The 13,710-nt window shown below is 55.6% G+C and overlaps 1 protein-coding gene across 7 annotated transcripts in view; it reads right to left on the bottom strand.

The window, feature by feature from the left end:
* Positions 1 to 13,710, bottom strand: part of TSPAN18 (tetraspanin 18) — a 186,207-nt gene that overhangs the window by 49,315 nt on the left and 123,182 nt on the right. For 2 of the 7 annotated variants that reach the window (XM_047877819.1, XM_047877821.1), the window contains exon 3: positions 9,884 to 10,021. The exons of the other annotated variants lie outside the window; for them this stretch is intronic. The gene's annotated coding sequence lies outside the window, so the exon portion shown is untranslated. The remainder of the gene's footprint in view (positions 1 to 9,883; positions 10,022 to 13,710) is intronic. 7 annotated transcript variants of the gene reach the window in all.

Genomic DNA, 13,710 nt, shown 5'->3' with positions numbered 1-13,710 from the left:
GCCAGGCAGCTCAGGGCTCCAAGCAAATGCACTGGGGCCTGAACTACCCCAGAGCGGGGGGCAAGGGAAGCAGAGGCTGCCCGCCCAGAGCTGCTGGTAAGCCAGTCGAATGGGGTCCTGTCTGGCCCTCCGGCCAGACGCAGGTTTCATACTTGCCCACCGTCAGGCATGCAGGGGCCTTCCCTCTCCCCACTTCTGGCCTCCCCAGGGACTCAGGATCCTGGCGGCAGTCTGCAGGTTCCCTCCCCCTCAGCCCCAGACTCATCGCAGGATGAGCTCATCAGAGGCTCCTTCCCAAAGGGGAGCCCCAGGCCTGGGAGAGGCCCCGGCTCCCTTTCCTGTGCCTGCTTGGCCCTAGGAAGGCAGTGAGGGAGGCTGGGCCTCCAAGGAGAAGGCCGGGCTGGGGCTGGGGCTGGGGCTGGGGCTCCCCCCCCCGGGGCTCCCCCCCCCCCCCCCCCCGCCACCTCCAGCCCTGAGGGGGCGGAGGCCAGGCGCCTCCTGACCCAGCCCACCATCCGCCTGGGCCCCTCTCAGGCGCTCCCAGCCTCCACCCAGCTCCACCGTCAGAGGGGCTCTAGGCATGCTGCTGCGTTTCTTGGTGCGGCCACTAGGTCTGGGACCTAGCCGTGCGGACAGAACCGTGGTCTCCTCTCCCTCAGAGATGGCAAACGGAGACTCTGGAGTGGAAGGCATGACGCCCAGACTAATCACAGTGCAAGACAGAGTGTTCCCGAGGTACAAAGAGACGGACAGAAGAGGGCCACCCGGGCTCCAGCATTCAGTAGTGGCTCCCCGGTGTTCGTGTTCTGGCAACAGGGCAGGACTCCTCCAGGACCCAGGGTATCCCCGCCCCACCCTGCTTCCTACTCCCCATCCACCACAGGCTCATCCCTGCCCTCCAGAAGACAGCCCGATACCTGCTGTGGTCCAGAGACCCTTCACCTCAACCACCCGTCTTCCCAGGGTGCAGGTCCTCCCTCCCCCCTGCATAAACCTTTTCACGGCTCTGCAGCACTCCTGGGGAAAACCCAACTCAGAGCACAAGAAGCCCATTGATGAGCCCTCCCCTCCCCCCCCATGCTCCTCCCCCACTCTGCCCCAGCAATACCACTTATAGGTCCTGGATGCTTCTGTTCTATCATGCCTCAGGGACTTTGCATGTGCTGATCCCTCCGCCAGGAATCCACTCCCCTCCCCCAAGTCACACACAGATTTCTTTGTCCACCTCTAAGTAAGTCATTCATAATCCCTATCTACGAGGACTGTGTCACCGTGGGCTGTGTCACCCTGTCTACGTGCCACTGCATCACAGGGCCCTGGACCACTTGCCACCTGCCTGTTGCTCAGTGAGCCTTGAACTTCAGCTTGCATCTCCAGCCCCGGGGGAGCCTGTCAAAGTCTAGACTGCTGGATCTCACCCGCAAATCTCTGATTCATGAGGTCTGGGGAGGGCGTCTGAGATCTGCATTCTAGCAAGTCCCCAGGCAATGCTGAGCTTGCTTGTCTGAGGACCACATCTGAGCCCTCTGAGCTCGATCTTGTCTGATATTTCTTTCATTTCCAGTCTCTGAACCAATCTGGTTTAGAGTTGGCGTTCGGTACCCCAATGCACGAAAGGTCCCGGTCTATCTGTGGTAGCCAGTGTGGACGGCAGGAGAATTTACTGAGACAAGTTTTCCTGATTTGTTTGCTCTGCTGTGGGAGCTCTCTCTCTCTCTCCCTTTTCCCAAGATAGCGGCCAAGTCTTTGGATCCCATGTCTTGGGGGCTGCTGGTTTCCAAGGCCAGGCACAGAGGTTGCTGGGCTAGGAAGACCGTCCACCCTCTGGGCCCTGGAAACTTCTCGACGGGGCATAGGCTGGAGCCTGTGAAGGTGGAGGCGTGTAAGCCTGGGCAGGGGGGCAGGCAGAGGCAGCAGGCCCGGGGAGAGGGTTGTTGAGCGTCTCTGGATATCAGCAAGAAATGAAAGTGGGGGGATCCGAGAACGACAGGCCCGAGTGCTGGAAGAGCCCTCCCACCAGGTGGCAGGACTTCCACGGGGCCACCATGAGAAGCCTGGGCAAGGCTGGAAGGCTATGCACCCAAACTCACCGCTTGGAGTTGCAGCCAAACTCCACTCTTGGGCCCAGGATGGCGTAGAAATGGCCACGGTCCGCTCGCCCTCCCTGGACCTCAAGGCTCGCCAAAGAAGCCTACCCTAAGTGTTCTGGGCCACACAGGGGCCACCAAGACCCCTACAGGACGCTATTAGCGCTATCGTTTTCTAAATGACAACACTGAATTTGACAGAGGCTAAGTAACATGCCCTGGGGGCAAGAACCCTCCCTCCCCAATATGCCTGGGATGGAATGTCCTTCAAATGGGTAGCGGGGGCTCCGTGGCAGATGGTCAGAGCTAAAGAAGTAAAGGCAGATGACACATTTGGCACCATAGTGATGCTAAAATTCAAACCTGCTGTGGGTCCACTTAGTGCCAGTGATGCACCAGGCCCCATGCTAGGTCCGGGGCTGTTCTTGATGGAGGGAAGGAGTGTGGCACCAGAGGGCACAGCTGCGGACGTGCAGACTCTCAGGAGGTGGACAGGAATGAGCGAATGTCTTGCCAGGAGCACGGAAGCTCGGGGAGGACTGAGCCTGGGGCTCCCTGACAGAAGAGGGAGCCAGGCCTGTATGCGGCCAGACACAGTGTCGGTGAGTCTGTCCCTCCAAGCCTGGCCTGAAGGTGGCCTGCCCCAGGCCACCTGCCAGGACTCCAGGACCCGGAACGCTGGAGACCCTCAAGACAGAGAGCAAACTGCAGCCAGGATGCCAGGCTATCCCCTGCTCCAGTGGGACCACTGAGGCCTGGACTTCTGGCCTGGACGGCAGTTCAACACAACAGCCACCTGATCGCTGTCCTCGCCTGACTGCATACTTGTCCCCTGCTCCTGGGGAGAAAATAAAGGGAGGAGAGTTCCAGACTTGGGAAGCTGCACACTAGGCAAGGGAAGGAACTGGCTGGCGGTGGATGAGGCATTTGCTTTTGAATTTAAATCCTCCTGGATCATTTGAATTTTTAAGGACCACGTATTCCTTCTGTAACAATAACTTTTAAAAATAATTTTTTGTCTGAAAAATGCAAAGCAGTATGCAAAAATCGGTTTGGAAGAGAGAAGGCTATGCAACCAATAGCCTAAGGGGTCATTAAATACATCACCATCATCCTCTGTGTTTTTATCCCCATTATTTAATCTAAGCTCATCACAGCCCTGTGTGTTGGATGCTATTAGTGCTATCATTTTCTAGATGAGGACACTGAATTTGCGAGAGACTAAGTGACATGCCCGAGGTCACCCAGCCCTGGAGCAGGGCTCTAAACTCTCGAGTGTCAGGGAGCAAGCTCCACCTTCGATCAGGGTGCGCGCGCCGTGCTGCCTCCTGAAACTACAACCGAGAGATTGACAAGCTCAAAAACCATTTGTTCTGAGTCCGCTCTGTGACTTGAAAACCACCGCGACTGCCCAGGAACCAAAATCAAAAACAAAGCCAGAGCCTGGTGTCTCCAACCACCTTGGAAACTTGGACCGAGGCTAAGAAAGCATGTATTACGGGGAGCCCACTGCCGCCTGTCCATCTGTCCGTCCACTCACCAGCCACTGACTGAAGGCGCTGCGTGCCCGGCTCTCTGCCGGATCCTGGCAACCAGAGAGGGCGAGAGGCCCACGACCACCCAGAAAGGACCAGGTGAGCACAGGGCAGATTGGACCCCTCAGGGCCTTCCAATCTGCTCTGCTTCCTCTGCAAATTTCCAAGAGCTCTTGCAGTCGGAGATCCAAACAGACATCAACAGGGGAATGAATGAGACACAACCCTGCAATCCGTGCCCGGTGGCAAGCCACTCTTCTTCTCCAAAGCACTTAGTTTGCATAACGCTGAACCAGGGCTTGGCAATCCAAGCGGTCTCTCCAGTCCCAGGCCAGTTAACTGCACTGGGTTCTCTGGCATTTCACCCAAGCCTTTGCCCCAAGATGGAAAGGGAGAGGGTAGGAAAGATCCGGGAGCCGGGGAGACAGGTGGGATCTCTCCCAGGGTTCCAGCCTGCAGAGCTGAGTGCATCATGCTCGGCGTGAGGTCCCTCGGCCAACGGTGTCGGCGGGGCCAGCTGGGGGTATAAAGCGCGCTTTGCGGCAGCCTGAGCTGCTGAGAGCAGGGAGCTTGGGTGTCCCGTTCAGCTCTCAGAGGCCGAGGCACACAGCAGGTGTTCAGGAAATATTTGAGTGAATAAATGTAATTTTGAGGAAGGCAGCTCTCCCCCACGGGAGGGGTGTGACTTGTCCTGATCACTGTATCTGGGGGACATGGACTTAAGCTGCCCAAAGGCACCTACATACCAAAGGATTCCTCCCAGAGTCATAAAACTGAAAATCTAAATAATAAGAACACCCATAGCATGAGTGCTATCACTCAGTACTGACCCTCTGGTGGACAAGCTGGTGAGCGCTTTATCTCCTTTAGTGACCTCATGGAATTTCCACATCCGTCCTGTGAGATGCATAGTGTCATTAGCCCCAATTTACAGATGAGAAAACCTAGGCTCAGAGGGCCAAGGCCATACTACTGGCAGAGCTGGGATGTGCACCGAGGTCTGACTTACAATTAAAGGTCTAAGGCTGGGAGCCCACCCCCCCCCACCCATTTCACAAACAACAAAGTACAGGACAGGGAAGCTGAGGACATCCGTGGCAGGGCTGGGACAAGAACCCAAGTCTTCTGACTTCCAGCCCAGGCTCTGTCGTGACTTGGGAAGTTACAGGTGAACACGGTTTCTCCGTTCCATTAAGAACCTTGGAGTTGGGATTCATTACTTTGGGTCCCTTCTTCTGAACGGCCCCTCCGCAACTCCCCTTCCTGAGGATGGAGGGGAAAAAAGGAAAATGGAAGAGCCACTTGACTCCAAACCCGGGCTGTAGTTTAAAGGCGGATTCGAGGATGGCCACAGACCTGCACGCAGCCAAGCCTGGAGGCCAGCAGGGAAGAAGCTGTCCGCGTCCATCCTGTTTCCTGCCTGGCACAGTCTTCCAAGCCCTAGGCTCCCACCTCCAGGCTTTCGCTCTCACTGTTTGCTCCTTCCTGGCATCCTTGCCTGTCCGGTACCCCAATTTTCGAAGCCCAGCTGGAATGCTCTGCATTCCCGGACTCCTCACCACCGTCCCCACCCGGAAGTGACCTCTGGATCACTGGCCTTGGAACCTACAAGCCTTCTTTTATAATTCTGCTCTGGACTCTCTTATTCTCTACTTTGTATGTCTTTGCTCTCATGTCTCTCTCCTTATGACTGGCCGGGAGCCCCTTGAGAGGCTGAATGAGCAAGGTACAACCGGAGTGAAGGCTGGCCAATTCCTTCCGGTTACTTGTGCACCTCCCCCCACTGGGTCTGCACACAGATCTCTAACCGTCGCCCCCGTCCCTCTCCAGGACCTATGGCAAGCTGTGTCTTGTAAGTCCTACCGGGTGAGGACCAAGCCATTCTAGAATCTCTGCAGCGTCAGTGGGGGCTCTGGAAAATAGCATGGAAAATAATCAACTCGTAGACTTTCACCAAGTTCAACTATGGCTCAGCACTGAACGAAACCCTGGACAAGGGGTGTGGGGGGGATGGGGGGGAAGACACCCGGAGGAAGGGTCCTGCCCTCAGGGGCTCTCCCAGAGGGGAGGGCGGGGACCTTTCAGCTTTGCTCACTCTCTATCCCTGGCAAGTAGAGCAGGTCCGGCACATGATGAGAACACAATAGTCACTGGCTGAAGAAATGAATTAACACTCATTGACCCAGCAGCACTGAGCACACCATATAAGGCAGGATAGTGCTGAACACTGAGCTGGTCTATGTGGTGAGTCAGAGCTGCAGAATCCACAGGCAAGAGACAGAGAAGAGAGAGAGAGAGAGAGAGAGAGAGAGAGAGAGAGAGACACACACACACACACACACACACACACACACACACACACACCGGTGAAGGGCAAGGAGGTTTGTGGTTGACCAAAATCAAGCAAAGGACAGAACGTAAAAAGCACTTGGCCACAGTTGTCTGGGAGGAGGCATCATATGCTGCGGTTTTCAATCTTTTTCCTACAGAACAATCTTCTTTCAAGTGAGATCATCCACCGCACCCTAAATGCATAACAGAGCTGCCACGGTGGACGTCAGCGAAAGCCGAGAGGCCGGCCTGCTCCCATGTTCCCTGGAGCCCCACGGAGGCCCCTGGGTTCCACAGAGATGGGGTCCTTGCTCAGTCAGCCCTGCCTCTCCGCTGAGACGCCTCAGTGCATCTGAGGGCTGGGCTGCAGTTGTTCTGAGAAGGGGGTCTTCGTAGGCCCAGGGCTTCTGGGAGCCCATTTGGGGCAAATAAACCCGAACGTGGCTCAAGAAACTTTCCCCAGCCACGAGGGAGTCGGGGGAGGAAGGAAAAGGTCCTCCCAGCAAGTAGAGGGGGAGCCAAGGCAGCAGGATATGGGGTGGCTGAAAGGGAGGGGTGGCTTCTCCAGTGCACAGCAACTCCATATGGGAGGGACGTTCGGGGCCAATCCTTCTGGAACGCGAAGCATCACCTGGAGGTACACTGTGTGTGTGGGTGCGTGTGAGTGTGGGACTGTAGGTGCATAAATCAGGCTTTCAGATACCAGATCCACAGAAACCCAGGTGCACCTGTCAGAGCAAGGCCACCCTCCTCCTGTAAAGTACAGGAGGGACCCTTTGGGACAAATCAGCATTCCTGTTTCCTCTGTGTCCCCCAGGCCCTGCCATGGCACCAAAAGGCTCACCTGTTGTTTTGTCTCCCCGGCATTCCTTCCTCCTTCTGAAAATAGCACCCGGGTTTTCCCTTTGGGGTTCCAGCCCTCTCCCAATTTCAGGCCAACGCCCGCCCCCCCCCCCCCCCCGGCTGATAACACATGCTGCCCCACCGGCCATCGACTCTATCGACTCTGACCTAGTCTGGCCAATCAGCACATTCTCTCTTCCCACCCGCCCCCACCCCAGTTTCAGTAATTGGTCAGAGACGGGCACGTGACCTGAGACCAGCCAATAAGCTTCAACTCTGGAACTTCGGCTGGACATCCTGGGAAAAAGAAGCTCTCCTTCCACGGGCTTGGAAACGAGTGGGATGTCAGTCCTGAGCTGTCTGTTCATCACTGCCCTGCCACCCCACCGGGCCCGGGTGCCAGGGATGGAAACCCATAAGGAGGAAAGCAGAAGGCACAGACATAGGCATCATTTGAACCTTGGATTTGGCTCTGCCTTGGACACCAATAAACACGCCCCAAACTGTCAATATATTGGAAACCAATAAAAAGCTAATAAATCGCTTTGTCTCGCCTAATCAGGTTTGGAATTGAGGATCGGCTCCCAACTGATGTGGCATCTGACCTCGGTTCAGCCTTTGCCCTGGTCTCCCCTGCAGCCAACCATCATTTCTGGCCCATCCCTGGTTCTTGCTGACCTGGGCAGCAGCTCCCACCTTCCCCAGTTGAGCCCAGGGGCCCTCAGACTCAAGCACTGGCCACAGGCCGTCTGCACCCCAGCCTCTCCAGCCCCCTGACTCCCCCTTGGGCTGTGTTTTGGCTGATCTAACGTTGGCCCAGATCCACTCGCTTTGTCCCCTCTCCTCATTGTTCTGCCTCGCTGACCTTGGGTTCTTGTAGGGGAGACAGACCCTACACGATGAATGAGGGTCCCGGAATGCAGCCACCCCTGATCTTGGAGCAGGAAGAGTCACCCCGGGGCTTTGGTCCACAGTCTCAGGGAGACCTGCCCTGGGCAGAGGCTGCGGGGAATGCGAAATGCTGCAGCCACTTTGGAAGGCAGTTTGGTGGTCTTTTAAAAAGCCAACTATATGGGGCGCCTGGGTGGCGCAGTCGGTTAAACGTCCGACTTCAGCCAGGTCACGATCTCGCGGTCCGTGAGTTCGAGCCCCACGTCGGGCTCTGGGCTGATGGCTCAGAGCCTGGAGCCTGTTTCCGATTCTGTGTCTCCCTCTCTCTCTGCCCCTCCCCCGTTCATGCTCTGTCTCTCTCTGTCCCAAAAATAAATAAAAACGTTGGAAAAAAAAAAAAAAATTAAAAAGCCAACTATGGTCTCAACCAGACAGTTCAGCCAACATGCTCCTAGGTGTTTACCCAACTGGGTACAGCTTAGGCCCATACAAAAACCTGCCTATGAATGTATTAGCACCTTTGTTCATAATTGCCTAAAATCGGAAGCAACCGGGACAACCTTCAGTAAGTGAATGCATATACAAACTAGGGTACATTCAATGGAATGTTATTCAGCAATAAAAACAAACGAGCCATCAAATCATGAAAAGACATGGAGGAAATTCAAATGCATATTGCTAAGTGAAAGAAGCCAATCTGAAAGGCTACCTACAGTATGATTCCGATTCTATGATGTTCCGGAAAAGGCAAAAGTCCGGGGACGCTCAAAAGATCACCGGTTGCCAGAGGGAGGGAGCGGAGAGGGAGGGGGAAAAAAAAGGGTGGGTCATCTTATCGGGCAAGGTGGAGGGTCCCCCAGTATCCATGTCGCTCTTCTTCCTTCGAAATAGAATGGCAATTGGGCAGATGGCCACCCAGAATGAAGCCTGTAATTCCCAGCCTCCCTTGCAGCAAAGTGTGCTGTGGAATGACTGCACTCCGGCCGATGGGGCGTGAATGGAAGCGACATGGGCACCCTCTTAAAGGAAGTGGCACCCTCTCCTTCTGTGGTTTCCTCCTTCTTGCTGAGTAGCAAGAAGGCGCCTGGGTGGTTCAGGTTGTTGAGCATCCGACTTCAGCTCAGATCATGATCTCACGGTTCATGAGTTCGAGACTGCTTCGGGCTCTGTGCTGACAGCTCAGAGCCTGGAGCCTGCTTCGGTTTCTGTGTCTCCCTCTCTCCCCACCCATCCCCTGCTCTTGGTCTGTCCCTCTCTCTCTCAAAAATAAATAGGCATTTTAAAAAATGAAAAAAAAAAAAACAATTTTACTTAGAGGAAAATCAACCTCTTTCTCATTGAAGGAACTATCATTTAGGGGTTTTGTCACACACAACCAAACTCATATCCAGACTAATGCAAGGACCTTTAAGGACTTGTCCTGCGGGGGCTGTATAAAACAGGCAAAACACCTTCACAGATTCATCCATTCAACAAATAAAGGCCAGGGATGCCTGGGTGGCTCAGTCGGTTAAGCGTCCGACTCTTGATTTTTGGCTCAGGTCATGATCTCAGGGTTCATGAGTTTGAGCCCCACGTTGGGCTCCACATGGATAGTGTGGAACCTGCTTGGGATTCTCTCTCTGCCTCTGCCTCTCTATTTCTCTCTTAAAAATAAATAAACTTGAAAAAAAGCAGGGGGCAGTTTACAGTGCTGGGACCTGGGGATTCAATTAAGAATGAGGCAGACAAACCCCTGCCCTCATGGACTCCACCTTCTGGCAGGAGACAGACGATAACGAACTCATTTCGGATCGTCATGAGCACAGGAGTACCCTTAGGAACAGTTACCGTCTCTTGAATTCGGAGCTTCCTCTGTGTCCATCCTGTTCTAAGCCCTTTTCCTATATTTCATCTTCACAAACCCAGAATGTGGGTGCTCTTCCTTCCTGGTTTGACCGATGGGGAAACTGAGACACAGAAAGGTTGACGAGACACCTCCCCAAGGTCCATGCAGCCAGTAATTGGTGGTGTCAGAATTCGAACCCAGGTCTGCTGGACTTTAGAGCCTGAGCCACTGGGCTCTCCTGCTCTGGAAGGGTATAAAAGAGGACACTGTGATACAGAATGACCGGGTGCCCCTGCTCATGGTTTCTATTAGCGACGACAACAGGCGCAGCGTAGAACCCGGTGCTGAGCAAGCCTGAACTCCCTTACCTGGGTGGCAGGCGTTGGGAGGCCTGGAAAAGTACTGGGCCCGTGTCTAGACGCCAAAGTCAAGGGTTTCAAGTTGCTCTGATGATGGTGTCAGAAGCCCCGGCCACTGCAAGCTCGGGCTGTCCAGGAGATGCCCACCTGTCAGAGACAAGCACATCAGCCCTAACTGCCTGGTCCGGGGAGATCTCATCAGCTCCCACTGCCGGACGTGTCTTTTTGTTTGAGATGCTCTCTGGATCCCAAGGGGGCTGTGGGATGGGGCAAAGACAGCAGGAACCTGGGATCATGCATCAGGATAGAGGTCCCAGCTGAACTTGCCTGGAAGCGAGACTGAGACACAAAGATATGCATATGCCTGTGTGTGTATGCCCTGCATAAAAATACATAAGCATCACACCCACTGTGTCTAGCACCGTGCCCTTTGCAGAGCGGGGAAGCTCGACAAATGTTTCGCGGTTTGCTTTGATGTGAAACATAAATGTATATGCTGGAGTGAGTGGGTGGGAACTCCACAAGAGTGTGAGTGCATCGGAGGCAAGATCCTTCCTCATGTGAAAATGCATTCTTGGGATGCTCCATCCAGCCAGACCAATGGCCTCATTTTATCAACGAGGAGACTGACATCCAGAGAAGGGCGGGGACTAGTGCAGGGTCACATGGCAAGTTGGTGGCAGAGTGGGGCCTAAGCCCTGCGTCTCTCCTGACTCGCCGCTGGGTGTTCTCTCCAAGGATCCACCCTCCTTTGTAGCGGTCAGACTTGCAGCCCGGGTACAGGGCAGGGATCGGCCACATGCCGTCAGGCGGATGCTGGTCACAGGCCAGGGCAGAGAATTGTTTCCTGGCTGTGTTCAAACCCCGACAAGGTGCAAGAGTCAATGCCCACAGTGGTCAGAAGCATGGTCTTTGGAGGCAGGTAGATCATGGCCACATGCTGGGGCAATCTTTTTCCAGAAGTGGACCCTGGGTAAGTTAGGTGTCCACTCAGAGCATCAGTCTCCTCGCCTATAAAACAGGGATAATAATAGCATCTCTCTCCGAGGATTGCAGGCAGTTCAAGTCTCTGAAGGCCATGCAGAGCATTCGCTCAACAAATGCTAGGGATGTGATGCAGAGGAGAATATCGTCAGGGGCTGCACGGCAAGGTGGAGCACCGGACTGGGGCTTGCTCTGTCCCCGTGGTGAGTCTTCAGACAAAACTCTCAGTTCCACCCGGTCATCCATTCCTTCTGTCCCCACCTTCCTCCCTCTTCACTGCCTCTCACAGAGCAGCTCGGGGCCCCAGCCCTGCATATCTGCCTCTCCGGGTGGGCTGCAAGCTCCCCGCGTGCCCCCGTGGGATCCCCACCGCCCAGCCCACATTTCGACAGCGAGCAAAATGCAAATGTCATTAGCGCTCTGCAAGCTGGTGAGTGCTAATGCCCCCAGTGGCAGCCCGCTCTGCTCTCGTGAGAACCGGGGAGCGTTCAGGGGTGGGGGAGCGAACTCCCCAGGAGGGGTGGCGGTCTCGGCTTTCTCCAAAAGGGGTACGGTAAAGAAACAAATAACTGGCCTCAAGAAACAATGGAGACTGTTTTAGCAGCATGAGGTGCGGCGAGGCCTTGCTCGTGGACTCACGTGGCGCCTGCGGGCCCTGCTTCAGTCCCCATCGGGATGATGGGTGTGTCCCAGCCTCTCTGGGCCTCTTCGCCACACATACTTGAGGACGAGGCTCATCTGGGGGACCCCCAGCCTCCGCGTTTCATTTCCACCCCAACCCACCACCTCTCAAATGTGTTGAAAGCAGACCACCCACCCAATGAACAGACCCCTGGTGGGGTGGGGTGGGGGGGCGGTCTTCACCCCCAGGAGGACGCAGCTGCAGTGGACCCTCCACCCCCCTGCCCTGAGTCTTGCAGGCAGGGGTCCTGGGCTCCGGTTCCAGTGCCACACTAGCTACACCCAGGCACATGCTCCCCTTTGCGGGGCCTTGGTTTCCCCATCTGTGAAACGGGCTGTTGGGCCCACTGACAGTCCCTACAATCTCTCACGGTCAGCTGGAAAGCCTGGCTCTAGTAACTTCCGGGCGGAGCTGCCAAAGTAAGGCTGCTCCTCTAATGTCCTGACGACAATGCATGGATGACCCTAGCAGGCACATGAAGCCTTCCTGGAGGAGGGGGCAGGGGTGTGTGTGTGTGTGTGTGTGTGTGTGTGTGTGTGTGTGTAATTGAGAACAGGGTGCTGTGGGCAGTGCGGCGGGGTGAGCAAGGGCGTCGAGATACCCAAGTGGGGAGCCTTGAGCCAGCGCTGCCTGTCAGGGCGAACGGGAGGTGAGACGGAAAAGTCCTGGGGTCAGTGCTTCCTGTGCATGTCCCCATTTGATCCTAACTGCGCTATCATTCGCATTTTACCGTTTCACCGGTGAGCGGTTCAGTACCTTGGCAGACACATGACTGTTAAATAGCACAGATTAGATTTGAACCCACAGCTAATTTCAGAGCAGCTCATTTTGACGGCTTGTGGCAGATCCCTGCCCTGCACCCGGGCTGCAAGTCTGACCGCGACAAAGGAGGGTGGATCCTTGATCGCCGCGGGCCGCCACCCGCTGTCTAGACCGTTTAAAATGGAATGTGAACTAGAGAAATGTAGGATCATGTGTGTCGTGAACCCATGCAGACGAGCTCGCGGTGGCACCCGAGGGGGAGCAATATTGTGGCTGGGGCGAGGGGAAGGAAGCTCCGTGTATGAACGTGCACACGCTGTCCTTGTGTGTGTCTTTGTTAAGTGATGCTCCAGCCCTGAGTCCAGGCCCAGAAATGCCAGAGGGGCGGGACGTGGCAGAGGGGCCATCGGGGCTGGGGAGTGGGTAACTCGAAGGCCCAGGCCATCCCACAGCAGCCCAGGAAGCCCTGCTCTCCAGGCTGTGAGCTGGGCCTGACCTGCATCACTTCCCCTGGCTTCCATAGGCCCAGAGGCCGACCCCCTGCCGCCACGGAGAGTGGTACATCCGGCTCTTGGCTGCCTCTCCCTTGGCTCAGGCTGCCTGCTCAGGCCGGGGGCACAGGGCCTGCCCGGGATACACAAAGGGCTCCCGCCAGCAGGTAGGGAAGCCGGCAACCACACCAGCTGACGGCAGGTCAGCCCTGTTTTCCAGCCCTGGCCCTGTGATTGGGACATGTGACCTGCCTCTCTGAGCCTCAGGGAAATTCCGCTGAGCTGCAGAGATGACCACCTACGGGCAGGTGCATGCAAACGGTAAAGTGCTGTGCCCACCAATGGGGTTGTGGTTCTAACCCCAGTGGCCAAGACAACCCAGGAAGTAATAGAGAGTCCCTAAGGGAGGCTTGACTGAGAATCTAGCCAACGCCTTTGTGTAACTCCCCTTCTTTCCTCTCCTGGGCCGCAGTTTCCTCACATGTAAAACTGAGGGTCCTGCAGCTCAGATACGGAGTGGTCTACAGCCCCCTGGGGTCTAGCCTCCTTTGCCACGATTTGCAATTAACAGCGTATCCGGATTTCATTTGCCAGAAGCCAGAAGGCCATTCACGCAGCAGTCAGCTGAGTACGCGGGACCCGGGATGGGTACATTTTGATGGAAGGGAAGAGGAAAACGGGTGACCTGGAAGGAATGGAACAAATCTGGGAAGACAGAAGGAAGCTTGCGGGAAGGAAGGGAGGCGGAGCTGTTGACAGGTGATAGAAACTGGGCAGAGTCTTTCCCTAAGTTCGCGCTGGGCTGGTCCCGGAAGTCACAAGAGAAGATGCAAGGATTGTCTTTCCTGAGGCCACAAGCAACATGGGCATTCACTCATTTGGTGAGCATTAACGAACACCTGCCGTGTACCTGGGAC

Source organism: Prionailurus viverrinus, chromosome D1 (genome assembly GCF_022837055.1).
Source record: "Prionailurus viverrinus isolate Anna chromosome D1, UM_Priviv_1.0, whole genome shotgun sequence".
Classification (NCBI taxonomy): Eukaryota; Metazoa; Chordata; class Mammalia; order Carnivora; family Felidae; genus Prionailurus; species Prionailurus viverrinus.
The sequence above is the reverse complement of the archived record's forward strand: the minus strand, read 5'-3'. Positions and strand labels throughout refer to the sequence as shown.